The following is a 27,778-nucleotide window of genomic DNA, read 5'->3' as shown; positions in this document are numbered from 1 at the left end:
GACCTCTGTGCACTGGGCAAGGGAGAGGGAAACCATGTTGATACAGGAGAGGCCGAGACACAATCTCACCATAAGCCCCACCCCAGCACAGCGACCCACAACCAGGAAGGAACGCAAAACCTGAAACTTCTCCCTGAAAGCCCCACATCAGGTGCCTCATATTTTAAGACCTGTGCCTGAAAGATGAGCCCCAAACACTGAGCTTTGGAAAAAGCAGGGCACACGTGCACAAGACCCACAAAGCAGCAGCAAACCGAGAAATGGCAGTAAAGGGCTCTCGTACCCGGAATCACCCACCCCAGGGCACAGCACAGAAGCAGCCATTTGAAAAGTATCCAGACTTGATGTGAAAGATACTCATTTGCTAATCTTAGAGTGTCAGCCTGAGGGGGTAGGGGTTTCCTGAGTTACCCTCCAGAGACGGGGGTCCTTGCTGAAGCCCGCGGGCGCCATCGTCCGCTGGTGAGTGCCATCTTTACGCCCCGCTTTGCCGCACTGCTGATGGCCGGCATCACCGGCAGGGGAGCTTCTTCACATACCTCTGGTGCCTGGGTTTTGGCAGTTGCTGCCCAGGGGACCTCCCTTGATTGGCTGGCTCTGAAGGCCAGGAGAGTCTGCCTTCTGTGTCCCGTGGGATTGTAACAATCGGAGAGGCAGCTCTTGGCAGACGACCACCCCAAGGCACTGCCCAGACCTAAACCGTTTTTCTGAGAAAGAAGCCTATGTGCTTGCCCGGGAGCTTCGGCTGAGTGGCAGGCCTCTGGCCCAGCACGCTTCTAGGGCCCCACAGAGGCGCGCTCGGGGAATGGAGGCACGTGGTGCCAACTGGTGTCTGCCGGCGCCCCGCGACCCCCATTCCCGAGCTCTCAGATATCCGCCTGCAAACTCTCCCAAAACCCACAAAGTACACCCTTTTCCTTGGCATGCGCCTGCCCTTGCAGAACTAACCGCCCGAAGAAATGGCTAATCCCACAGTGGCCCAGGCGGACAGGCCTCACTGCACCTCCTGCCCTTATCAGTCATAAATCCTGTCACTCAGAATAATCCTGACAAATCTCACCTCACTTGTGAGCAGTCACGTCCGTGTACGTGAGCTGATCCCACAGCCCCCTAGCCCTTGTGCACACAACCCCTTCCCCAGTAAGAGAGCCTGCGTGCTCACCCTCGGGGCTCACCCAGGCACCTCTTGTCTGTGTGGCCTGCTGCTGTGTATGACAGTGCACCTAATAAACTCCTTTCCTATTTTCATCCTTTGTCTTTGGTAAATTCTTTTACCGTCTGTGACACTGGCCCGCTGTGTTCCCCTACAGACCAGAGGATGCCATCTTTGCATTCCCCACCTGCCTTGCTCCAGCTCACCAATATCTCCCAGGCAGGAGCCCATGCCCCGGTCTGGAACCTGGATTTTTGTGGCTGCTGCCAGAGGACATCTCAACGTCACATGGTTCTTGAACAGCTCCCACCTGCAGGGCACAGCAAGGGACAGACCCAGGAGCTCCTTCTTTCCCTGTGGGAAGCCTGTTGGTTGGCTTATCTGCAGCCTGAGGGGCAGGCGGCTAATTCAGCACACATCCCAGGGCTGACTGTAATCCCTTCCCGAGCCCTGGGAGAATGGGCAGTATCTTCACGCTCTCCCTCGGCGGCCGTGCTCCAGAGCACTGGGAGGGAGCTCTCACATGCTTGGCACCTCAGTTTTTACGTATTGTGCCCTGGTTTTTGTGGCCGCCACTCACGTAATATCCCTTGATGGCTTCGCTCTAGTAGCTAGAAGGGCTGGCAGTCCTGGGTCCCACGGGAGTGTGACAATCAGGGCCAGGTCTTGGCAGGCTACCCCCACTCCCGGGGGGCCACTGCACAAACAGCAGACTGAAACACCCCCCCCCCCCACCTTTCTGTGAAAGAGGCCTATTTGCTAGTCTTGGAGCTTTGGCCTGAGGGGCAGACTTTAGGTTTGGTGCACACCTAGGAGCCTATGGAGATGCCCTTAGGGCACACAGATGGGGTGCCACCTTTGTGTTCCCCTTCTACCTGACAATTCATCGGTGGCTCCCAGAAAGGAGCTTATACACTTATCTGGAGTCTCACTTTTTTGCAGCTGCACACAGGGTCCCCTCCAGATCACCTGGCTCTGGTGGTCAGCAGGGCTTATGCCTGTAGTCCCACAGGACTGTATATATTTGCATCCTTTAATGGCTGCTGCCTGAGGGTCTGGCTTCCACTCAGCCTGATTCTACGTGCTGACTAAGATCCTTCTCTTTGAAACACTGACAGGTCTTGGCATACCCTCAACTGGGAGCTATTAAAAATAAGACGGGCTGCTTGGACAATCACAAAGGTTTGGGAGACAACCAAGAGCAGAGTTGAATGAGGAGGTTCATCTCCTGCAGGAGGCCATTCCTTCACGACTGGGAGGGGTGGCTGCAGCATCTCATCTTTGAAACCAGAACAGAGTCAAGCAAAAGGAAGAAACAGAGGAATATTTTTCCAAATGAAAGATAGTATAAAACCTCAGAAAAACCCTTAATGAAATGGAGATAATTTACCTGATAAAGAGTTCAAAGTAATGGTCTTAAAGATGCTCACTGAACTTGGGAAATGAATGGATGAACACAGTGAGAATTTCAATAAAGAGACAGAAAATAAAAGTACCAAAGTCACGGATCTAAAGAATATAATAACTGGGGAAAAAGCCCCACTAGAGGGGTTCAAGTGTAGACTAGATGAAACAAAAGGAAGAATCAGTGAACCCAAAGACAGGGCAGTGGAGCCCACCCAATCAGAGCAGCAAAAAGGAAAAAGGATGAAAAAAAGTGAAGATAGCTTAGGGAGATAGCTTGGGGACTAATGGGACAACATTAGACTAACATTTTCATTGTAGGGGTCCCACAAGGAGAAGAGAGAGAAAGAGGCAGAAACTTATTTGAATAAATAATGACTGAAAACTTCCCTAACCTGGGGAAAGAAACAGACATGCAGATTCAGGAAGCCCAGAGAGCTCCAAATAAGAACCACAGAGACTTACACCAAGCCTCCTTATAATTAAAATGCCAGAAGTTAAAGATGAGGAGGGAATCTTAAAAGCAGCAAGAGAAAAACAACTTGTTACATGTAAGGAAACCTTTGTTACATACAAGGAAGCCCTTGCTGGGAATATCAGGAGACTTTTCAGCAGAAATTTTGCTGGCCAGAGGGAGTGGCACAATATATCAAAGTGCTAAAAGAAAAAAATTCCAAGAGTACTCTACCCAGCAAACTTATCATTCAGAATTGAGAAAGTGACGAGGAGTTTTCCAGACAAGCAAAAGCTAAAGGAATTCATCACGACTACACTGACCTTACAGAAAATGTTAAAGGGACTTCTTTAACTTCAAAAGAAGATGTGCTAATTAGTAACAAGGAACATATGAAAGCATACATCTCACTTGTAAAGGTGCATATATATAGTACAGGTAGTGGATTAATTAATCACTTATAAAGCTAGTATAAAGGTTGACACAAAAAGGTAGTAAAAATAATAACCACGATTATTAGCTATGGAATACACAAGATAAAAAGATGTAAAATGTGAGGGAGGGGTAGAGTAAAATGGAAAGCTTTAGAAGGTGTTCACACTTGAGTGGTTATCAACTGAAAATAGTCTGTTATAAATATAAGTTGTTATGTCAGTCTCATAGTAACCACAAAGTGAAATCTCTACCTATGGTAGCTACTGAAAAGGTAATGAGAAAGGAATGTAAGCATAACACTAAAGAAAGTGATCAAACCACAAAAGAAGAGAGTAAAGAACATAATGAGAGTAAGTACAAAACAGCTAGAAAACAATTAAACTGGCAATAATAAGTACATACCTATCAATAATTACTGTAAATGTAAAGGGATTAAATGCTCCAATCAAAAGAAGGTTGAATGGATTAAAAAAAACAAGACCCATCTATATGTTTCTTACATGAAACCCACTTCACATATAAGGACACACAGAGACCGGAAGTCAAGGATTAGGAAAAAATACTCCATGCAGATGGAAACCAATGAAAGCTGGGGTAATTATATTTATAAAGGAAGACAAAATATACTTGAAACACAGATTGTAATAAGTGACAAAAAGGGTATTATATAAAGTAGTTAATCCAACAAGTGGATGTAATATTTGTAAATATCTATGCACCCAAAATAGGAGCACCTAAATATGCAGAGCAAATGTTAACAGAGCTAAAGGGAGACATAGACAGCGATGCAATACACAGTAGGGGACTTCAGTACCCACTTACATCAGTGGGTAACTCATCCAGATAGAAAATTAATAAGGAAACATGGGCTTTGAATGCCATGTTAGACCAGATGGGCTTAGATATACACAGAACGTTCCATCTGAAAACAACAGAATACACATTCTTCTCAAGTGCACATGAAATCTTCCCCGGGATAAATCATGTTAGGCCAATAACCAAGTCTTTGTAAATTTACGAAGCTTGGAATCGTATTAACCATCTTTTCTCACCACAATGTTATGAAGCTAGAAATCTATTATGTGAAGAAAACTGGATAATTCAAAAGTCTGTGGAGGTTAAACAATGTGCTCCTGAACAACCACTGGATCAAAGAAATCAAAAGAGAAAAAAATACCCTGAGACAAATGAAAATGGAAGTACAACGTACCAAAACTCATGTACTGCAGCAGAGGTAGTTCTAAGAGGGACGTTCACAGCAATAAACGCCTACCCTCAAAAAACAAAATCTCAAATAAAAAGCTCTCTCCTCAAGGAACAAGAAGAAAGAAGAAATGAAGCCTAAAGTTAGTAGAAGGAAGTAACAAAGGTTCTAGAGGGTCCACGTAATCGGGCAGGTGGAAGCCCAGCCTCTCCTCCTTCCTTGTTTCTTCTTCTCTTTCTCCCTCAGTCTCCCGCCAAGATCCTGGCATGAAATGCCTTGCCTCCCTGGCAGGCCCCCGAGGAACCTCTTGCCCATGTGCTTATTTTCTCTCTCTCTTTCTCTTTCTCTGTTGCTTTCTTTTTCTTTTTTTGCCCACAAACATGCATATACCTACACTGTGTGGACTGACTTGTGTCCCCTAAAGTTCAAGTTAAAGTCCTAACCCCCACCCCGTACCACTCTTTGGAGATAGGCTCTTTAAAGAGCTAATTGCAGTTAATTGTGGTCATCAGAATGAGCTCTCACCTGACTGGTGTCTTTAGGGAAAATGAGGACACAGAAAGGAAGAAAGGGAGGGCCACGGGAAGCCACAGGGAGGAGATGGCCATCCGCACGCCAAGGAGGGAGGCCTAGAACAGACCCTTCCCTCAGGGCCCTCAGAAGAAACCAAGTCCGCTGACACCTTCATCCCAGTCTCCTCCCCTCTAAAACCATAAGCAGCCAAATTTCTGCCGGTTCAGCCCCCAGGCCTGTGACACTTTGTCATGGTAGCCCAAGCAAAAAAATACACACTACGTGTACCTTTAGCCTTCTCTTCTTTCTAGAATGTTGAGCTCAGTTGGCATTGGTTGAGAATTTTTCTCTGCCTTTCTCTAGCGAGAAAGCACTGTGAACAAGAGGTAGGGAAAGGACACTTTATGGACAACAAAATTCTGTGATTTGCAGAAAACTGGGTCAGAAATTAAGATATGCCACCTGTCCCTTTTTTGCACCAGCTTGCCGTGTTCTCTTAAGCAAACCACTTAATTTTCCAGGGTCTCAGTCTTCTCATCAGTCATGTGAGAGCTGGAATTGGATCCTCTCTATTGCCCCCAATAATCCGAACATTCTATGGCTCAGCCTGGCTCAGACACGAGTCTGTCTCATATTCGACACCCACAGCTTCCTGGATGAGGCACACAGAAACAGACAGTGGTTAGGACAATATTTAGTTTGCAAAATGTTTTTAGTATAAATTATTTTAGCTTGAAGCTGGTTGTTTGGTTTTGCCTGCTCTGATGCTTCCCCGCCATGTAAACGTATAAGCTTGGGGAGAACGTAAAGGGAGGTGAATGAACTCGCGATCATTGTATAAACTGTGAACGAGGATTAAACGTGAGACTGAAATGCCCTCGTTCGTGATATGTTTGAACCAAGCTGCTGGTGAACCACGATTTCTGCACTTCATTTTTCTTGACATTGGACCAGAGTACATGCTCGGACTTCTAAGAGGGATCTGAGGGCAAGTCCTTCCAGATGCGGGTGGTGTTTTTCGTCCCGTCACATCATCACCCTGGTGATGTGTTTATTTCTGTCTCTTTAGGGATGTTCAGGAGACACAGTGTGGCCTATGTGAGGACTAGAAACCACTTTCTGCCTCAGTTGCTCTTTTTTGCTGGAAAGGAGTTAAAGACCTCTGGTGCTGCTATAAGAAATATCCCAGCCATGAGTCGACACCCAAGCAACCTTGCCAGTCTTCCAATGAGAAACAAATTAAAGACAATATTATTTCTAAATATAACTTCAGTAACTTAAGTGCTTCTGAAAGGGTGGACCAAGGACACAAATGCCATCAGTTTATTCAGTGTCCTCTTCAAGAAAGCACCTGTTGGCAGATATCCTAAATCCCCTGTAAGTCTAGAAAATGTTCTACATGGGAGATTACCTTCCATTTGCGGCTTTTATATTCAATGTAGTTACTTCAAAGGAACATAGTGATTTTAGAAAGATGTATCAGATTGATAAACTCAACAATTTATTTCTTTATGGAGCCTGTTTCTGTTTCTTTGTGATGCCTTTGTGGTTCTAAAGCAATCACTGAAGAGTCAAGAATCTCTAATGTATTTCCTTAATTTCAATAATGGTGGCAAATTATTTCAATTACAAAATTTAATTGTTCAGTCTAGATTATTTTAAAAGGCTATTGAAGGATCAGTTTTGTCATTATCTAAATTTAAAAAGAAACAGCTCTTAGCAACTATCCTTTCCTTCCATAAATACTTTTTAAAAATAAAATGTTGGCTCTTTAAGTGGATAAAGTTAACTTTATATGTGCATCTGCCTACTATCATAATATCTGAGCTAATGTAAGTGTGTGTTTCTGTAATATAAGCCTGTATGAAAATATGCATATAATTGTATATTCATCTATTTTCCACATCATGTATGATTCTCAGTTATTAATTGATAACAGGATTGAGTTGCCATATATCTGTATTATTTGTGTGAATGATTGTGTTGAAAACCCCTAAGGAATTTTAATTTCATAAAGTACAAAAATCCATAACTAAACTTTTGTATGAGGGCAACGGCCAGGGATGAAGGGGCTGGAAGGAGAAGTTTTTAGTTTCCTACCAGTAACTGCAGAGCAATTATGTTTAAAATGATTGCTCTTTGTCACAGTTAAACATTTCAGAAGGCTTTACTGAATTTGGATAAATTAAGTTTCTGTTTTTACTCATTGGAATTTCAGATTACAAACACATTTGGTAGAAAGTTCACTGAATTTAATACTGATGTTCACTGTCTCGTATGTTGCTTTACTCTCAGCAATCTATTAGTTACAGTGTCTATTAGAGTTTGAAATAAGGTCTGTGAGCAATGTATGTAAATTAAGAAAAGCCCCCACAGATAAAGAAAAGCCCCAATATTTGTAGAAGGGGAAAAAAAAAAAAGCAGCACCCGTTGACACAAGGACATTGGCTACCGCCGCTGAAAGCCTCCAGGACTCCCGCAGACCGGAAGCCCCGTGCCCTCTAATTACAACCAGGCTGACTTTTCAATGGATGTTCGCTTTTGGGAACAATCCCCACAGAAGGCCTTTCCCCCTGGAATGGGCCAGCTCTTCCAGGGCACAGCACTTAGATGGGCCCTATAGGAAATTCTCCTCATGCCAGTTGGAAAATAACATCCCCAATATGACGGTTTGGAGAGGAAGTTCCAACCACAGGACACAGACTAAACAGCGGAATTCGTGAAAGCGTCCAAGTCATTCACACTAGAAAAAAGGCGTCAGATTTGTCTTTGCTGGGGCCCAATTCCTGCTGGATTTGCGGGGTCTCTGCTGAGGCTGCCTCACCGGCGGGTGAAGTCAGGTCCAGGCTTCACTGGGGGAGGGCCTCGAGCTGTCCTGGGAGTTGCTACCAAGTGTTGTCTGCTCTAAATATTTCCCTCTCTGGGAGCCAGCTACACCGATGCTCTGTTTTCCCTTTTGGGACCAAAGACCCCATCAGGGAGCCTATTTGTTTTCCTAGGTTATACACCAACAGTGGCAGGGACAGTCCCTCTAAAAGGGCTCTGTTATTCAGCACATATACTCCCTAGATGCACAGAGGGCCACCTACGAGTGCAGAGCAGGATTTTGTGTTAATTGCTGTCTGGGCAGCACAGTTGGCTTGGTCTGGGAAAGGAAAAACCACGCTTTCCCTGTAAGACTGCAGTAAGCCTCTAGGTGGCCATGGAATCAGAGGCTGAAGGATGGGAGTGTTGAAAGGGAAGAGGCGGCCCAGCAAGACACACACAGGAACTAGATTTGCCTGAGAAACTTGCTAAAAAGAGAATCCTGGGTGCCACTCTTCCCTCAGGAATTAGAATCCCTAAGATGGTAGTTCTCAGCCAGGGACCATTTCGCTTCTCAAGAGACAATGTCTAAAGACATTTTTGGTTGTCACCCCTGGGGAAAGTGCTACTGGCATCTAGTGGGTGGGACCGGGATGCTGCTAAACACCCTACAGTGCACAGGACCGCCCCTGCAGCAAAGAACTATCTGGTCCAAAATGTCAGCATCCCAGGTGAGAAGCCCTGCTCTCTTGGTTAGAGGGGTGCCAAGTATTTATGCTTTTAACAAACTCTGCAGGTGATTCCAATGCACTGAGGCTTGGGAACCTCTGCTCCCGCGTAGGCAATCAGCTGAGAACACCAGGTTGCCAGGGCCAGAAGGGCGGGTCGAGGCAGGTGAGGAAGTAACATGGAATACGAGCAAATCAGTAGCACTAAAGACAGTCACTGTGTACTTGACAAATGTATTCCACAAGACCCATGGGAGCCTGTAATAGGACTCACAGTGGGCCTGTGGGCAAGAGTAAGCCTAGGGCCCAGCTGCCCCAGGCAGAAAAGCAAACGCTGAGCAGCCATGCCTCTGAAGCATCAGCCTCACCCCGGGTTTCCCCTCATTACAGCATTTTTGGCTCTGATTCTTTAAGATGGTTTGCAGGTCCGCTTCTCCAGAGCACTGTGCTTCTGGGGAGGGCCCAATCTTCAACCCTCAGTGTCCTAGGTGGGCCACGGAGAGAACAGGAGCTCGTTCTAGGCCCCAGAAGGCTAAGGAAACCGGTCTTCTGGGGAAGGCGTGAAAAATTCAGGAGAAACCTCTCAACCATCTTCTAGTGCTCCAGCGAGCACCGTACTGGGAGTCAAGTGATTGCTGTTCTACTCTCTCTCCTCAGCAGCCATATCCTCTGGCCGAGCTGCTGTCTGGGGGCCCTGACGGCCTCACCCGTGATAACACCCAACCTGCCTGCCTCACTGCCCTGCAGTAAGGGTCACCGAGGGACTGTCTGAGAAAGGAGCTTCTACGGAATTCCAACAGAAAGAAGCGATTGTGCCTGCAGGTGGGAGGAAAGGAACCAGTAGCATTAACCTGTTATGAACGGAAGTGTTTTTCTATTAAGTCATGGAGTTAGTGGAAGGTGTTTGTCATATTCTTGGAATAATGAGGATTCCTCGTGGCTATCCAGGCTCCGAAGAGGAACAGCAGCAGACTTTCCTTTCTGCATCACAATTTAAAGGTTTAGACTTTCTATTTAAGGAATACAAATATAATCAAAGTCACATGAGACCCAACAACGTTGCTGTTTCGTTACAAACTAAGCCTGTTTAATGAGGTTCTGCAGACCCCAGGAATAACTGAGACCCGGCTGTGCTGTTTTCGTTGCTTAAGGTACGACTCTTACTGCACTCACTGTTGGCCTCTTAAAGTGTTGGTATTTCTATGACATAAAACCTGTACCTTGATGTGGCCACAAGTGAAGTATCTCCCCTCCATCCAGAATAGCAAACTATTGTATTCTGCTTACCTGCAAGGGCACCTGGGAAATCAATCCAATAAAACAAAACCTGGCTCATTGCATTGTTATGAAACTGAACATTATATTGTGATTAGCTTTACCATTCTATTAATGACTACTTTAAAGCAGCATGTTAATATTCTCAAAGGTAAACATTATTATTAAAAAACACGGCAATCCCTTGATATAGATCGGAAAGAAATGTGGGGTGATGAAAGCCGGGGGCGTACCATTTGGGTCGATGGCCAGTCCCTCATCCCTGAATCGGCTCCCCAGCCCCAGCACTGTATGCACTCCAAGTGCTTCCCAGCCAACCCCCTCAGTCAGTTCCCCTGAATGCCACATCTCTTTCTCTCTCATTTCCTATTATTTCTCATTTATCTATTGGCTCACTTCATGAGCACACAGGGCTGGGACTGTCTTTACCTCCATGTTTGCTATAGCCCTTGGTATCTGTTGACAAAGGCACCACAACCCCCATTTTACAGAAGGGAAACCTCAAATACTGGGATTTTAGACTCGGTCAAGGCCAGTACTTGTGAGAGGTTTTCAGGCACTGCACCCACATAAGCCTGGGGGTTAATCACTGACCCTGACTGAAGTCTTTCCACCTGCTTTCAACAAGCATTTACAACACCCTGTAACTGTCTTATCATTCATTGTATTATTAGTTATTCCACATGACAGGGGAGCATGGTTTTCCTCACTTACCAAGGAAGAAATAGGTAAAGAATAAATAAGGCCATTTCTACATAAATGCAGCGCCCACCGTCTGTGGCTACACCACCTATAGTCTCAAGTTCAAGTCAAACAAACTCATGAGAATCTCATGAGAAACGCCCAACAGGATTTCCTCTAAAGTCACCCATCACCCAGCCAAGATGAAGAGATTCTCACTGCACCCCCCACTTTGGAAGATGATTCTAACTTAAAAGGCACAGCCACTGACGGTGTTCCCTGAGGAACTGGTTACTTTGGAAGACAGGCACAAAAATGGCCATAGCAACGTATCTAGAAATATTCCTGAATGGAGTACCCAGACCAAAGCAACTCCCGACCTAGCAAAGTTTCCCATTTCTCCTTCACCTTCGTCCTAGAACACAGTGTGTTCTATAATTGCGCTTTATGGAAACTTGTTCAGCAGTCCTGATCCACCCACCCTGGGTTAGATCTCAGGCCACTCCGTTCCCGGTCTCGTGCTTCTGTTCCCACGTCACTTCGTTACAAGGAGTTTTAAATACTGGTGTGACACAGCTTCCTTGAATGAATGTGCTAAATGCTTCTCAAGAGCTCTTGCTTGCACTGAGGAAGCACAAAATGTTCACAAGAAATTACTCCTTTGTTTTTCTATAATTAGCTGGTTCTCTTCCTCTTCTTGATTCTCCACCTAATGATGCATTCACTTGGCTGAACAACCACACAAAAAGATGTGGGAGATGGCATTCATTACACTATGACACAAATATTAGCATCAGGATGGAATTTCTGCCCCAAACCCAGGATTGTTACTTTCTCTGCTAGTAGCAAATTCTAAGTATCTCTAACATGGTTCAGTGATCACTTCCTGATTATTTAAGAAAATCTATCTTTTTGTTTATTGCTCTATTTCTAGCCTGAGCAGGTCATTATCCTGGCAGGCTGCTAGAGAAGAGACTCACCTCGAGGTCTGCTTCCTTTGCATTTTAGGGTAGAAGTGGAGAAGGTACACTGATTTTCCTATCAAAAGTGATTTACCTTAAACCATGTGAAAAATGCTTTGAGATGGTAAATACCACCCCTGACGTCCTATGTGTACAACAGCCTTCAGCCCACCCTTCCTTAATTGAATGAGTCTTTTGTCTGACGATGTCTAACCCTCCCTGTGTCTAATCTTGTTCCTGGGTGGAGAAGGGAGGGAGGGAGGCTGTAGTGTTTCTATCAACAGGGAGCCAGATGCTGGTTCTCTGGAAAGCATTCGTTAGTTTTATTCCTTTTATAGGTACACACACAACCCCATGGGAAGTTACAAAAGATTGGGATATGGCCACTTTTCAGGCTCCATTATTATCTTCTCACCCTCTCCATCCTTCCATTTTCTCTAACTCAACTTTGCACCCAACACCAGGCTCTGCCATCAGACTCAGAGGCTCAGTGCTGCCTGAGCCCCACAGAAGTGGGCAGCCCTGAGCACCTTCCTTGGCACTACCTCTGCGCCTGATGGAATCTCACCAAACCACACTCTGCCACACAGCCAAGGAAGAAAAGGTCTTTGTCACTGAAAATGGAAAGAGCTTTCAATGAGTAGCACTCTTGCTTCATAAAATACACAATCTGATCCACCCAGTTCCTTCTTTCAGATGATGATACGAGGAAGGCAGTGACCTGGGTGATCCGAGACAGCATCTGAAGGCTGAGTGGGGCTTGCCTACAGTGATTGCTTCTCTAGTCTCATTCAGGATGTGAACTATTAGGGGACACAAAGTATGTAAAGAAATTTGCATAGCAATTGGTTTCAATCAGCCATTGGCTAAATATAAATGTCTCATTAAAAAAACCACCACCAATAACAAAACCCCAACAAAAACCCACTCCCAAGCCCAGCAGCCAGAACACAGAGAAAAGGAACGTGAGTAACACCCGGGCCCTAAGGGTGGACATCTGGATGGCTCCCAGGGCTGGGACTCTATGGTTTCTGGGCTTCCCCTGCACCCTTGTCTACTAGACTGGCCACAAAACCACTGTGTTGAGTGGGACCTCATCTTCAAGCCTAAGAGCTGGGATCAGCAGTAACAGAAAAACACTTCTGGCAGCACTGTCTTCTGCTACTTACAACCGCTTTCCCTTCAAGTTCTGCTGCATTTGGGGTTCCTACTAAGTCCAGGTGAAATGCAGGGAAGAGACACACGTAACTGGAGGTGGAGTATGAGACCAGAACCCCTGCACTTCTTTTCTGAATGAATTAGAGTTCATCTCTGGAAAACCACTAAATTGCAACTCAGGTCTAATTAATCTGAGTAAGTCTTCCGTTTTAGAAAAATCAGTCAATCCGCTTGCTCTGCCAGATGGCTTAAGCCTGGTGTCATGGCATGTCATTCGTTTGGTTAAAAGCTCTTCCCCCATGTAGCCCCGGTCTTGATTCATCTGTGATTCAAAAGCTGTGATTGAAAGAGCCTTCAAACTCACAGGTGTACAACTCACTGGGGACACAAGACAAAAATTCAAAATGTAGGCACCATTTAGCGTCCAGTCTCATTATTTTCACATGGCCAGAAAAGGCAAACATGAACACATTGGAACAAGGGCCCTTTTGGGAGTAGAGAGAGAGAAAAAAAAAAAAAAGGTAACCGAAGACCCTCAGTAGGGACAACAAGTTCTGCAGCTTCTGGAAGTAATCAGAGGGACAGAGCCAAACAGCCGATGCACATTCGTGCAGTTTTACCTGGCCAAGTCCCGGCATCCGCCTGGTTGAAGGGGATCCAGAAAGAGGATGAAATGAACTTGGTCCCACTGAAAGTGGGGTCAGTTCCAAGGGCTTAATCTGTTTCAATTTTTTTTTAACTTTAAATAAAGTAGATTTCCTGACTAAAATCCGATCAGCCGTGTAACCATCCTGCTTCATCAAAGAAGCTCTGGTGCTTTACAGAAACCACACGAGTTAAGGGTGCCTTCTGGCACAAATGGGGCCACAAGGGCCCTCTGTCAAGCAAAGCTGCCCGAGGCTTGAGTCTGGACTAGAGAAATGTCACTGTCCCCTTGTGGAAGGTCCCTAGCAATATTCCCTACCCTTCTGGTCCTCCAATCACACAGAATCTCAAGAAGTGGGGACATGATTTTACCCCCATCCATAAAAAGGAGTATATAAATATTCACCTACTGAGATATGCCTGGGCCGATAAAACGCCCACTTGTTCCCCAGTTCCTCCTTTTCAAAGGACTCATTTTAAGCATAAGATTTTAGAACTTTGGTAAATAATATTTTAGAACTTTGACATTTTTCTTCTAGTAGCACAGGCATGCTTCATACAAACATTCTTTCATTTGCAGAAGATGATTCAGTCCTAACTTTGTTTTGTTTAACCCCTGCTCTGATCCCTTTAGAATGTATATATACAGAAGCCTCCAGATACCAGGGTTTCTGTTACCGAAAACCGATGCTATATCAAAGCCACTGTTCACCGTGTGTTTCAAGAGTGTGCTTTCAGAGGGCAGCGACAGGCACTTCTCGTAAGCGGCACGGGGGTCCACACAGAGAGGCTGCCTGCTCCTCTGACACTAGTTGGAGCTAGAATTAATTTCTGCCACCCTTGCATGGGTCACCCATGCCAAAGGTTGAGTTGGCCATGTGGTTAAAACTGGAAATTAAGCATTTTGAGTTGCTCTAATTCTTTTTGCTCAGGCTACTAATCAACACCAAATCTAATGCCATTTGACTAAGATAAAATGGCACAGCCACTACACTGTTCGTGCCAACAGCTCCAAATGAAAAGGGGGCTTCCCTTAAATGGACTCTTAACACCAACCACCAAGTCAGTACCACACCAGCTTGTAAAGCTCATGAAGAAGACGGGTTATTGCTAGAAACAGAGCCTTCTGTAGGAGTCACTGGCAAAGAGTGGTTAGAGATTTGTGTCCTCCCTTATTGGGGTCAAACATTTGTCTTTGGTAAAATAAGGGCGTTGGATTAGATTCTAAAAATAACTGGCAGGAATACGCGTTCTATGACCTCAGGATTCTCCAGTGGGTGGGTGGAGGTATCAACGGAGTCAGGATACAGAATAAACTTCAGCAAAATGCTCTCTAAAATCATGTTGACTTGGCAAGGTCATGTTAAAGAGGCTGGGTGGAATAACATGATTTCTCTGAGGAAAAGAACGAATGATTTGTGCCAAACTATTCACATAGTGGAAAGTTCTACACTTTGGGAAGATGAGATGTGGTGGTTTCTAAGAAGCTGATCAGCATATTCCACTGCTTTTTTTCTGAAAGAAATTTATAGTTCATCATTCTTTAATTCCAGTCTCTAACCATTTATGTGTAATGGAAAAAGCGAACATCTACTCAGTTGTGTGTCAGAAGCTCTTAGGATCACCGAACAGTCCTGAATACTTAACAGTAAGATACTCAGACAATGGACTTTATTAAGCTCAACAGAGAAAAATATACATGAATTGAAACAGAAGGTCTTAACACTTAGTAATAGCTTTAAAATCTGTAAGCTCAGCCCTAGTCATAAAAAATAAAATAGGCCAAGAAGCTTGAAAGAACACAGATCTAAGTTTTTAAAAGAGGCAAACACTGAAAATGTTAACACATGAAATACTCAACTCCTTTAAAAACATCTTTTAAAGTATAAATAAAAATTTGGAGAATTAAACTTGCACAGATAAGTTTGGACAAAAGAAAAAAATAGGTAAAGGAATATTTGGCAAACACACGTACACATAAATCAGCTGCTCCAGATGACATGTACCCCCGGGGAATAAAAGAATTTGACTAATATGTTTACTGAACAATGGTGCAGTAAAGATGAATAATTATTTCTGAAGAATTACCTTGCACACACACAGGGGGATGTCAGAAGATTGGAAAAAGACCAACACCATGTGATAGTGATGGAGAAAGGAAACAGAAGGAAAGGGTAGTGAAAAATTAGTGTACGGTGTATGCAATTGTTGGTTTAAAAAATGTGGAATATTAGGGAAGCAAAATTTAAAGAGTTCAGGATACCAGGGATGAATGAGCAAGAACAGTCTGCATTTAAATGACCACAGATGAGTCTGAATGATTGTGAAGACTTCAATACAGTTCTCACTGTAGTTACAAACCTATAAAGGGATGGGGGCGGAGGCAGCACTAAGTTGAACATTTAGCGTCTTGGGAAAGATTTTATTTTCACTATTAAAGACTCAAAAGAGGGGAGGAGCTGAAAATGGACAGAAATCTCAAACAAACACGGTATTAAGCCCAGTCATAGGGAGGTGTTTCAGAAGGTGTCTTAACAATCCCCCAACACGTAAGTCTTCATCTAGACCCTGACGGATGAGCCAGGACAGGGTGTTATAAAGTTCATGAATGGCACTCAGGTGGGGAGACGTGAAACAGGAGGAAGAAAAATAAATAAATTAGGTTAGACACAGACACATCTGCAATTAGAGAGAATCCACTGAAAACAGAGAGCGATATGAACAGAACGGAGATGTTTAGAAAGCAATACAATTTGGGAATGAGAAAATTAAACATAAATTCACACTGAGCAAGGGGGGTGGGTGTGTGAAGAGGAAGGCCACTGGTATTTGAGATTTTATTGAAAACTATATTCAGAGCATGTGACCGACAGTGCCATTAACCAGGTAAAGCTCCCCCTGCTTCAGGAATAAGCCGGCAAAGACGAAAGCAGAAGTAGCAGGAACCCACCTGCACCCGTCCCACCCAGACACCCAGCCTTCTCTGCGGGAGTCCTGTGCTGTAGGAATCAGCATTTGCACATCACAGAGAAGACAACCAAGGCCACAGAGGTTAAGGCCAAGTGAGGCAGAGCGATGGAAAGTGCTAGATCTAGGGTTTGCAAACAGCACAGCCCAGCTCCAAAGTCCACGCTTGGCTGGATATCAGATGCCCTCGTGGCTCCCTCCCTCACTGCCTTCTAGTTTCTGCTCAAGTGCCACTTCCTTTATATGAAAGAGACCTTCTTATATCAAGAAACCAGAGTAAGGAGGTGCTGTTTGATTTCACACCACTTACTTCCATTTGATATACAATATGCCCTCTCACTGGACTGTGTACTGCAGAATCCTCAGGGCCTAAAACATGCCTGACATGTCATAGGTGCTCAGTAAGTATTTGCTGTTAAACTATGCACTTCCCACAAATGAAGGCTTTCTTTTTATTATTAACTAAAAGCACACTAATTCATCTACCAATGGTTGTCTCATTTGGGGAAAAAAATCACTTATAAAACAAAATGGTAAACAGAGGATAAGAACTTCTAAGAATTGAGAAGTGTCTTGCTGGATTTTTTTCAGAATATTAATTTATGTCTACTGGATCAAGCTGTCAGTCTGTTTCTGTAAGGTACCATTTTAATGAACGGAAATTCCCTGCTTTTGTGAAATGTTAAAGAATCTGAAGGAGAACCCAATCACTGGGCTCCTTTGAGGTCTATGTGTCTTGATCCAACTCCACCAACCACACCAAGAAAGTAAGAAATGGACGTATGAGCAAAGAATCCAACTGAAACGTGGAAAACAAATTCATCGCCCAGATGCTTTCTTTACTGATACCAAGCAGCTGAACAGAGGATTAAAAAAAAAGATTGACCACATTTTCCACAGAATAACCTAAGCTCTCTGGTTATTTTGTAATTAAACTATACCTGAGTTGCAGAGAACACTTTTTCTTTGTCTCCTTCACCTTCCCTAGTCGCGTATTTGACACCATTCCTGTCCAGTTGCCATTTGGACTTTCTAATTCTCTGAAACAGACCAAGTGTTTGGGGGCTTTTTATGGAGAATCAGTACCTCTCGGGGGGGTTAGTCATTCTTTTGTAATGTTAAAAGGAGCTTTCATTCCCTGATGGGTTTGGGCTGCTGTCCTGAGTAGAATCCAAGGAGAGCAAAAGAGGGGTTACCTCTTCAGGGAGGAGCCTTCAGTTATCAGACACCGACACCACATGGGTATCTTTTTTAAAGAGAAAAATGTGCAGGGAGCAAAGAAAGGAAGTTGGCTTGTAGTGTAGCAAAGACAGACGTATAAAAAGAGCTACCCTTGGTCATTAATGCTCGTGTGGCAGACACGGTACTGGGGCTACATGACCTCACCTGGTCCTCACTCACCCTGTAAGGCTGATCTCGGAGAAGTTAGGGCAGCTGCCCAAAGATACGCCCCTAGTAAGGGGCAGGTCTATGCTCATGATCATACACTATATAACCTGCACATCCCTGATGACATTTCAGACTTTCACAGGGTTTGTCTCACGGGGAGAGCAGGGTGGAGAAGGCTTCCACTTTTGATGGTGCCCAGATGTTTATTAATAACAACTGTAGCAGCATCTTGGGGGGAAGGATTATTCCAGATGTATCTGGAATCATCAGAATCCCTTTGATCCTTTTTAATCTATAATCAATTAGCTCATGAGTCCAAAAAACATTTTTGGCTAACCACTTTAAGGACCGTCTTTAGGACCCCTTGTAGTCTGCCCCCTTATGCCTCACTCCAGTGGGAAAAAAAAAAGTTGTACAGGCTAGAAAGCTCGGTCTCCAGCTTAGTTTTAAATGGCCAGAGAAACGACCCAAATGTTTCACCCAGAAAGACTTCGTCCATAAAGCAATTTACTTTCTGGGTTCAGAATCCATCTCAGACCCCCAGCTTGGCTCTAATGAATTGCAAAGGCCTGGAGCAACCTGAGATACACCTCAGCAACGCCATCTCCATGGCAACAAAGGAGAGGCCGTGGAGAAAAACGCCCTGGTCCTAGGATCGGGATGCCTACATTCCAGGCTGGCTGGATCGTCTAGGGGAGCTTCCTTAACCTCAATAAATCTTAATTTTCTCATCAAGATGGGCATTCACTGCATTTGCTATGAGGTTCAAATGAAGTAGTTCATCTATCATTACCAGGGCTAATGTTTGCAGTGTCCTTATGCTGTCCCAAGCATTTACTAAGTGCTTCATGTGTATATTTAAGTACCTACCTCACGCGGTAAGGATATGGTTAAGAACTGATCTAAGGATGAGAGGCTTGAGGCCCAGCTGAGGATTAGTAATTAATCTATCTGAGGTTACACAGCTGATAAGTGATGCACCAGAACTTGAACTCAGATCTAAGTGACTTCAGAGGCCACGGTTTTAATCATGATCAGCTGAAGCCTGTAACTGCTTCATGATTGGGTTCTGCCCTGCCTCTCTGCCCCCATCCTTTGGATATGAAATCCTTGGAATCATATGAAAATCCTTGGAATGCCATATGCAAATGTAAAGCTTTATTATTGTCAGATGGCCCCAGGTTGCATTTGTACAAAATTGCATTCTCTGAGCATGCCCAAATGGTCACACACCCTCAGAGGACACAGAATTCCTAATAGGCAATGTGCGTGGTCACGTGCATCATTGTATCACATCTATGGCATCACTTTGCCCAAAGCTGTTAGTTTGAAGTTTTAACAACTACCTCTAGTTTTATGCTGTCCTGAGGACACATTAAAATAATGAATGCATTATCATTGTTTCCCTCAAAGTGTCATGACTTGTTCCAGGTCACATAGCTTGTTACTGGCAGGACTGAGTCATTTGGGTGAATTACTGGGCCTCAGTTTCTTCTTCTTATAAAATGGCCAGATCAGGCTGGATCATCTCCATAGCCCCCTTTGGCTCTACAAAAACTACAGTTCTGGGCCACAGAGTCCACCAGCCAAATAACATGCTAGATCCAGCCTTCCTCAAGTTGGGAAAGAGGGAAGGTGGGTAGGAAAGGAAGAGAGGAAGGAAGTAGGAGATGCAGGTCAAGGTATCAAAACAAGGAGCTAAGTGAGGAATGACTCCAGGGAGGAAGGGTAGGAGACAGTCCAGAGAGGACCCATCTGTGGAGGTGGAGCAGTGGCGGGGTGGGGGGGGGCGTGGTCCACTGACAAATGGTTCAGGCCTTTCCCCCAGGCTTCACTTTGAGATGCTAATCACCCCTTTCTCAGCTCAGGCAAGTCACTCAGCTGCCTTTTCAGTGAGGGAGGGAAGAAAGGAAGGAATATGTGGTGGCAGCAACTCCATTTTCCTGATCTCAGCCTGTTCCTGCTCACCAAGGATGAAGTTTAGTTATTACCAAATTTCATTAAATCGGATTCCATCTATTGTAGGTACACCATTATTTTACAGAACTAGGGAAAAAAGGCACTGTCCATTATCTTTGTATGGCATCATGAATAAGATACAGCCTGCCTCCTATTTAGTGGCTTAGAATTGATGAAGTATTCTTATAACTACTGCTATTACTAATAATGAAATCTGTCATTTCAGGGTTGGATATGTACCAGGAACTGCATTAAATGTTTTATATAATTGCATTCAATACTCACAACAATCTGAAATAGGTGTTACCACCCCTATTTACGGATGAGAAAAGCTCAGAGAGGTTAAGTAAATTGCCCAAGGTTTCCCAGCTGGCAGAAACTGAGTCAGCCCAACCCCAGAGCATGTGCCTTTAATCACCAAGTTATCTATCTCACCTCCAACCTTCCAATGGGCCACTTGATTACGGTTCTCAGGAAGACAAAAGGGCTTACTCATGGTCGTGGGGCCCTGGCTCCTACCTCCCCCTTATTCTTCCGGGTAGAACTGCTAGAAAGGAAGAGGGTGCATCCAGAAGACTGTTCTAGCTCCGGACATACAAGAGTTAAACATAGGAGAAGTGGGCTTAGAGGGGCACCAGAATTCCCAGAGCTGGTTCTGTAGGGAAATAAAGGAGAATAAGAAATAAGGAGGGAGGGGAACATGCAGATACACAGTTGGTATTTGAGTGCTCATGCAGCAAAGGGGGTTACCGTAAGACTGATGATTATACTTCAAGGCATGCATGAACCCCTCCGAGAACCTGGCTGGGGACCTAGCAACTGTGGATTCATGATCGTGGTTTTTTTTTTTTTTTTGAAAAGAGGACTCAAGTTCTAAATGCTTCAAGTTTCACAACCCTGGACCCTCCCCACAGGACCCACTCTTGGCGTTTATGAAAGCAGGTGTGGTCGAGGGGAAAGAAAGCTGAAAGAGAGTTGGGAACACATGGGCCATGTAAATGAAGGAATGATGGTCAAAAAGGGGGAAAATAACTAAGAGAAACTAGATGTCTGGTTCTTGCCCGCAAGTTGTTGTTGGCCTGCAGACATGGGCCATTTCCTGCCCCATTCCTTCCAAGGCCAATCCCACAGACTGGTAGTGGGAAATGTCCTCTGTTTACTTTAATGAAGGGGTTGTATTCTGATGCCAACCAGTCCTGAGAGCCTGCTCCTCTGCGGTGGTCTCCAAAGTGATGACACCCATGAGGAATGTGGGGGGACTGTAATAGAACTCTTATGTAGAATCTTCTGACCCTTCAATATTTTTGTATGTCTTGTTATACATGCATGTAATTTATAGAGAATTATACATATGTCACACATATGAACAAGTATATTGATATAGGTCTGTGATGAAAGAAGTTGGGAGATTATCACCTTAGGGAGCAGATACTTCCCATTCCCTTTAACTTCTCCCTCTTAAAGCTTCTGTGTGACATCATCAAAAACCCCCATTTTGGTCAAACTTAGTTAAATTCATATATTCTTCAGTGTTTTTGATCTTGTCTTCCCTCAACTTGATAGTAAATTAAAATAATTGCAGCATTTCTCTCTTTTTCAGCTACTAACCCAGTATTTGGAGTTTGCCAAAGCTATTTTCCTCAGAATTTATCTCAAGAACTCTTTTGCTTCAGTGGAGTCAGAGGGAGTTGGGAGGACTTGAGCGATACGGCATCCAGTTGCAATGTGTAAACTTTATAGTTTGTTTGAATCATGAGCTAAATAAGAAGTTATGAGTCAACAGGGAGTTTGAACTGATTATTTGATATTAAGGAAGTGTGGTTGTTTTGGTGTGATATTAGTGTTATGGTTACATTTAAGAATCCTTATCCTTTAGAGACAAATATTAAAATGTTTGCAGATTAAATATGCTTGAGATTTGCTTCAAAGGAGGATATAAATCAAAAAAGATACCCATGAATCATAAATTATTGGAGATGGGTATTAGGGTACATGGGGAATTCCTTACACTCCACTTTTCCATTGATTTTTATTTTTAACTTTTTATAATGAAAATCTCAAACACAAAGCAATCAGTGAGGTCTGATGGTTAAAACAAACAAAAACCCCACCAGTCACAACACCCCCCACAAAAAGCTCACTTTGTCTTTCATCCACCAGACATAGTTACGTGACACCAAGAAAGGTAGACACAAATTCCCAAGCATTGGAGTGGTGCCTTGAAGCCCCCTGAGCTTTGCATTTAGATCAGAAAGCAAATGGTCTGGGACTGGGACCAGAAAGCAAATGGTTTGCTTTACCGCTGGCCAAAGAGAACTGGTTAATTCCCGAGGAGAAAAAAATAAGACCATTGAACAGGATCACTATGTTTGGACACAGAATCATTACAAAGCACCGTTTTGATGAGTTAAGTGTAAATGAATCAGGAACATGCGGCTTCAATTTCCTCCCAAATACACGAGTTTGTAGATTTAAGGAATAATGCCCTAGGAGACATGTGCTGAGCTGCAGTGCTTTGAAAGACCCTGAGAATCACTGAACCCAGATGGGCTCTGGCTTTGCTCCCCCAGACTGGACCACTGGAGTAGGATATCTCCACTTCACCCCATTTCCTCTGTAAACTCTACCTCCTTCCTTCTAAATCCTAATCTAAACTCGTCTTCAGATTCTCAAAACATAGCACAAGAAAAATCAGAAGTCAGCAGTTTTTTTTTTTCCCCCATCCTTTTCAATTTTGATGAAAAAGAAACAATTTCTTTGAGACTCAACTTGGAAGGCATTTCCTGGCAAGCCCGTAGAGTTCACCCTGTTGGTTTAAACTTGGAAAGTGTTGGGAGTAGTTAACACAGCGCAAATGAAGTGAGGCGGAAATGGATGCTGAGGTCATCCCACTGTGCTCCTCTCCCTCACCCCTCTGCCTCCTCATTCACGCAAGAAGATTCCACAGCAACAACCTAGACGTGCCTTGTGTGGATCTCCGTTTAGTACAAAGCCTGGAAAAGAGATGCTTCTCCAGGCTATGGAGTTCACGGCCAAGTCTGGCTGAAGCCGTCAGGGAGAAGCTGGTGCAGCGGCCTGACCTTTACCTGGAGAAGGCGAAATGGAGAAGTCGGGCCAGGGCCTCGTGCGTGATATACGAAACTAAAGCAAGCTCTCTCCTCACTTGAAAGCCCAGAATGCCCAGCTGGCTGTGATTTAAGGCTCTCTTTGGCCTGTGAACCACAACAAAGACAGGAGAATTTGTCAGAGGTGTGTTTTGCAGGTTGGCCCGGAAAGTTCTGCTAGGAAAGTGGTGGGCGGCTGGGCTCCTTGGACCCGAGACACTTGGTGGGTGTTCTGTGTCTGACTCCTGACCCTACCCCTCTTCCCAGGAAGGACACACACAGGGCTGCCTCATAACTCCTGCTGCTCTTGGCAGTTTCTCCAGGAGACATCCTTCCACAGCCGTGAGTGATTCAAGTTGCAAAATTGGAGTTGCTCATTTTAATTTCCCGAGCATAAAACTCCAGGGGGAATGAACCTTCCCGGCTTAGAGCTGCTCTCTCTACAGAGGTCAGGAAAGAGTGTAAGTTCTCTCTCCAGATACTGGCACAGAGACTCTTCATAGTGATGCCAGCTCCAAGCCAAGAATATCTAACTGTAAGCTAGAAAAAGGCAGCATTTCCTGACTTCCTGAGAAGCCACACAGATATCTAGCAGTAGCACTAGTTTTAGGAACCTGTCATCCTCCAACGACTGTGCCTGGCTGTCTTATTGATAACTGCATCTCAAAAACAAAGGACTGTTTCCTACTTTGAAAAGTAAGGCTCCAACTGACTGTACGCCTACTCAAAACTCGCTCAGACATGACACCATGGGCATGAACGCAGCATCCACCAGAGTATGACACAAAGTGAGAAGTATCTTCAGGGGTTGTAGGAGTTAGAAATTTGAAAGGTTGGGGAAAGATGACAAAACCTTCAATTTTCTGTAAATGGCTTTTGGGAGTTGAAGGGCACCATAAAATGCATCTTACCAGCCCACCAAACTCTAAGGTTTTTTTCCCCCCCTGGGATTCTTGCTAAACAGAATATTTAAAACAATGTTACAAAGGCCACGGGAGATCATTGCCCAGGGCAGCGACAATCTCAGCACAGTGCCGCTTTCTGCAAAACCTGAGATGAGGCCAGCTTACATCCTTGTGAGCAGGGTCACACTCCCTTCCACAGAAACCAAACCAGGGTCTTGATCACAGCTTACAATGTTTAGGAACTAGGCCAAGACATAAGGCAAATTCACTTCGTTTAGTTCAACTCACGCCTGCCCTGGGCAGCAGCTAGGTGTACAGAAATTAAATCTCTCAAAAAGCTCTCCTTCTAAGGACTCACCAGGCAGAGGAGACGGCAGCTGCTGAGGATACCCAGCAGAGAAGACGCGGGGAGCGGAGGGATGTTTTCCACAGCGGAAGTCAGGCTGAGTCACCATCTGAGCTGGATTTAAGGGCTCTTAAATTGTAGTGCCAATTTAAGGATCACGTGCGGAGCTTGTTCAGAGTCAAAATAGGATGGCCCCCATAAGAATCACCTGGGGAACTTAAGGATGACAATAGATGCTCCCTGCCCAAGATTTTTGTTTTAGGGAATTGATTTAGAGCCTAAGCATCTGTATTAAAACAAAAACAAAAACCCAGCCCTCAGTTTTTATGTGAGTGGTCCTCAGAATCCATGCTGCCCCTTCACCTACAAGTCTCGTCATGCGTGGGGCTGTAAATAGGTCCAGAAAGATAAGAAGGCTCGTACGCATGAGACTCAAAGTCTGTTTCCTAAATTTGCTTCAGGGTCTAGGAAGTTCAGAACGGATTCGTGGGAGTTTAGGGGTGAGGGCTTGTAGATGAAAGCATTGTCTTTGATCCTTATAGTATGCTTTTTGTAGACCCCAAGAGCAATCCTAGACTCCCTATCCCCTAACCTATGGATTGGGACTCCTTTATAGCAAATACTCTGGTTTTAGGCTTCTGTGGAATTCACTCTCTTCTGGGTCATAGCCACAGGTGCCAATGGACATGTTTAAGGAAGGGGCCTACCAGGGTCATAAACTATTGGCTCTCAAGGCCAAACCAGGCAGGCTGAAGCAATCTGCTGGACTGGACAAGGTGTTTTTGTTTTATTTTGGGTTAAATTAAATTTGAAAGCCTTTAGATACCATATATTTATATGGTATGTATATATATTACCCTCTCTCAGCAGTTGACCAGAGGCTTCACCACTTCCTTTGGACTCATACCTGAATGATTCACATATTTTAAATAATTCCTTCCTGGTTTCTGTAGGCATTTGAGTTTGTGACCCCCAGGGGCCATATCCTAAATCCGACCCTGTTTACAGGATTAGCTCCTGTTTTTCCAGCTGGGCCCCTAGGGAACAGGATCCAGACTGAGCACCTTGGTGTCAGAGAGAAAGGAAAACCCAGGAGCTCTGGGTCTGGAAGTTCAGGGACACAGGACAAGCCTTGCCCAAGGCCGGGACACCAGAGCTAAGCCTGGGGTGGCAGGAGAAAGCCTGGCTTCCCACTCTTCCCGGTGAGTCCACTCGGCCTTCAAGATCCCAGCAGCCATAGTGGCAAGAGAAGGGTCTTCACCTCCCCTCCCCATGGCCTCTGCTTCCGAGAACTCTAAGCAGACCCAGCACTGCCACTCACTGCTCTCAATTGTTTTCCAAAGGTTTGCGATACCCACAGCCACCTCCCAACCTTTTTTTGCCAGTGCAGTTGACCCTGCCTGACACGCTGTCTCTGTCCAACTCTGATTCTGCCTAATTCCTCCCTAATTACTTCAACATGCCACTCAAACCTCCCACTTCTCCAGATGCTTTCTCTGATCAATTTCACTGAAATGCACGTTCTCCACCTCCTCTCAACTGATTACCTACCCTACTGTAAAGACTCACCCTCTTATGCCTTGGATCATTGTTTATATTTCTTATCTGTATAAATTGTATCTTCTCAGTTAGATCCTCAACTCTTCAAGGGTGGGCACCATGATTAATTTTTTACTGCCTGTGTTCCTTCCAGCACCTGCCACAGTACCTGAAATGTGGCATGAATTCACTGATTAGTTCATTATCAGCAGCAGCATCAGGGACTTGCTGCACAGAACTCTCTCATAAAGCATCCCCAGCAATAGGAAGCTCACATCAGTTCGGGAACACTGTCCCAGCATTTTCCTGGCATCATGCTTCCTGGATGGCTTTGCATTTCAGAAAGAAGGGCCTACTTCCATTCACTCAGTTATTCAACAGAGAAGTTGCCTTTGATTCATGTACTTGTAGAAAAGGAAGCTGTAAGCCAATATAAAGAGTCCTCCTTCAATTAGGCTATAAAAAGGAAAGTAACGATGGAAAGGCTCCTCATTAGCACCTGTCAGGGGTTGAATAATGCCCCCTACCCCCGCCAAATATACGTAACCCAGAACCTGTGAATGTGCCCGTATCTGGATAAAGAGTCTTACAGATGCAATTAAGCTAAGCTTCTCAAGATGAGATCATCCAGGATCATCCAGAGGGGACCTATATCTAATGACAAGTATCCTTCTAAGAAGAGGAGAAGACATAGAGGTGGAGAGCCGACACAGTGGAGTCCTCACGAAGGTGGAAGCAGAGACTGGAGTCATGCAGCCCCAAGCTGGGGAAAGCCTGGAGCCACCAGAAGCTGGAAGAGGCCAGGAAGGATCCTCCCTTGGAGACTTCACAGAGCATAGCCCTGTTGACACCTTGATTTCAGGCTTCTAGCCTCCAGAACTATGAGAGAACAAACCTGTGTTGTTTTAAGCCACTAAATTTATGGTAATTTGTTATAGTAGCTCTAGGAAACTAACATAGCAACCTACAAGGCCAGCAGGGTAGAGGTGGGGCAATGGTGGGTGGTGAGAGGATGGGGAGGCATGCTTTGGTGCCAGATTTCAGAGATACCAATTTCAGCATCCATCAAGAGAGAGGAAGGGAACTTTTCACAATCCCAACTAATTCTGCCATCGTATATTTTTCTAGAAGAGCTTCCACAATGTCATGATCACCCCAGAGATGCTCGCTATTCAGGCTTAAGCCACATACTTTCTCTTTGAACCTTCTTCTTCAAACTGGACCAGGAAATCCTGAAATGAAGAGTCTTCAAAATGAATGACCTGCCTCCAAGGACCCCGGTTATTCGTCGTTCCCTCTACTTATTGAGTATTTATTGAGCATCTACTGTGCTGGGCGAATTGGTCAGTCTGGCTAATTATAACAGAGGCACTGGTTATTACCACGTATCTAAGCACGCGGGGATCTCTATCTAAATCTGACCAGCCAAGCTTTCCTAGCCTGGGTTCTTGGACTATATTTAATGTCCCTATTTTCATTTGTCCACTGACTCTAATTTACACATAAGCCAACTCTTGCTCTCTTTACCTGTCCGGTGAGTAAGGAGGACTACATTTTTGCAAGTGCTCCAAACGCTGAGGCACACACGGCAGCACTTTTCATCTGATTGCTAGAAGCTATTCACATCAGTCTGCAATCCTCTTTCAAGGCTTACTAATAAAAAGAGCCAGAAAAATATCACTGTAAAGGTTGGGGATATGACTCATTTCCTCTTATAAAATGGACACAGGTCATGGAGGAAAATGTCTTTCTTTTTCAGAGATGCATGCTAAAAATCTTTAGAGGTGAAATGTTATGATGACTGCAATCGACTCCAAATCACTTCCGTAAAAAATAAAATAAACGAGGCAAAAGTGGCCACATGTTAATTGCTAAATCCAGACGACAGGAAGGAATATGGGTGTTTACTGCATGGTTTGTTCTGCTTTTTCATGTACAAACATTATCAAAAATAAAAACAAAAGGGATGTATATTTTTTCCATATAGGGCTGTCTCGCCTATGTACTGATACTCCATGTGTTTTCAAGCATGGAGACTGTCTCAAAAAGGGATGATATCTGGTCACAATTTAGAAATGCCTGACAGAGACTGAACATCTGTGCATGCAGGCTCTGTTCTTAACTGTTCTTTGGTTCTATTTATGGAAGGAAG

General features: G+C 44.5%; 1 protein-coding gene across 4 annotated transcripts in view; it reads right to left on the bottom strand.

The window, feature by feature from the left end:
- Positions 1–27,778, bottom strand: part of LNX1 (ligand of numb-protein X 1) — a 113,766-nt gene that overhangs the window by 59,293 nt on the left and 26,695 nt on the right. The gene's annotated exons all lie outside the window — the stretch shown is intronic.

Source organism: Vicugna pacos, chromosome 2 (genome assembly GCF_048564905.1).
Source record: "Vicugna pacos chromosome 2, VicPac4, whole genome shotgun sequence".
NCBI classification, from domain to species: Eukaryota; Metazoa; Chordata; class Mammalia; order Artiodactyla; family Camelidae; genus Vicugna; species Vicugna pacos.
The sequence above is the reverse complement of the archived record's forward strand: the minus strand, read 5'-3'. Positions and strand labels throughout refer to the sequence as shown.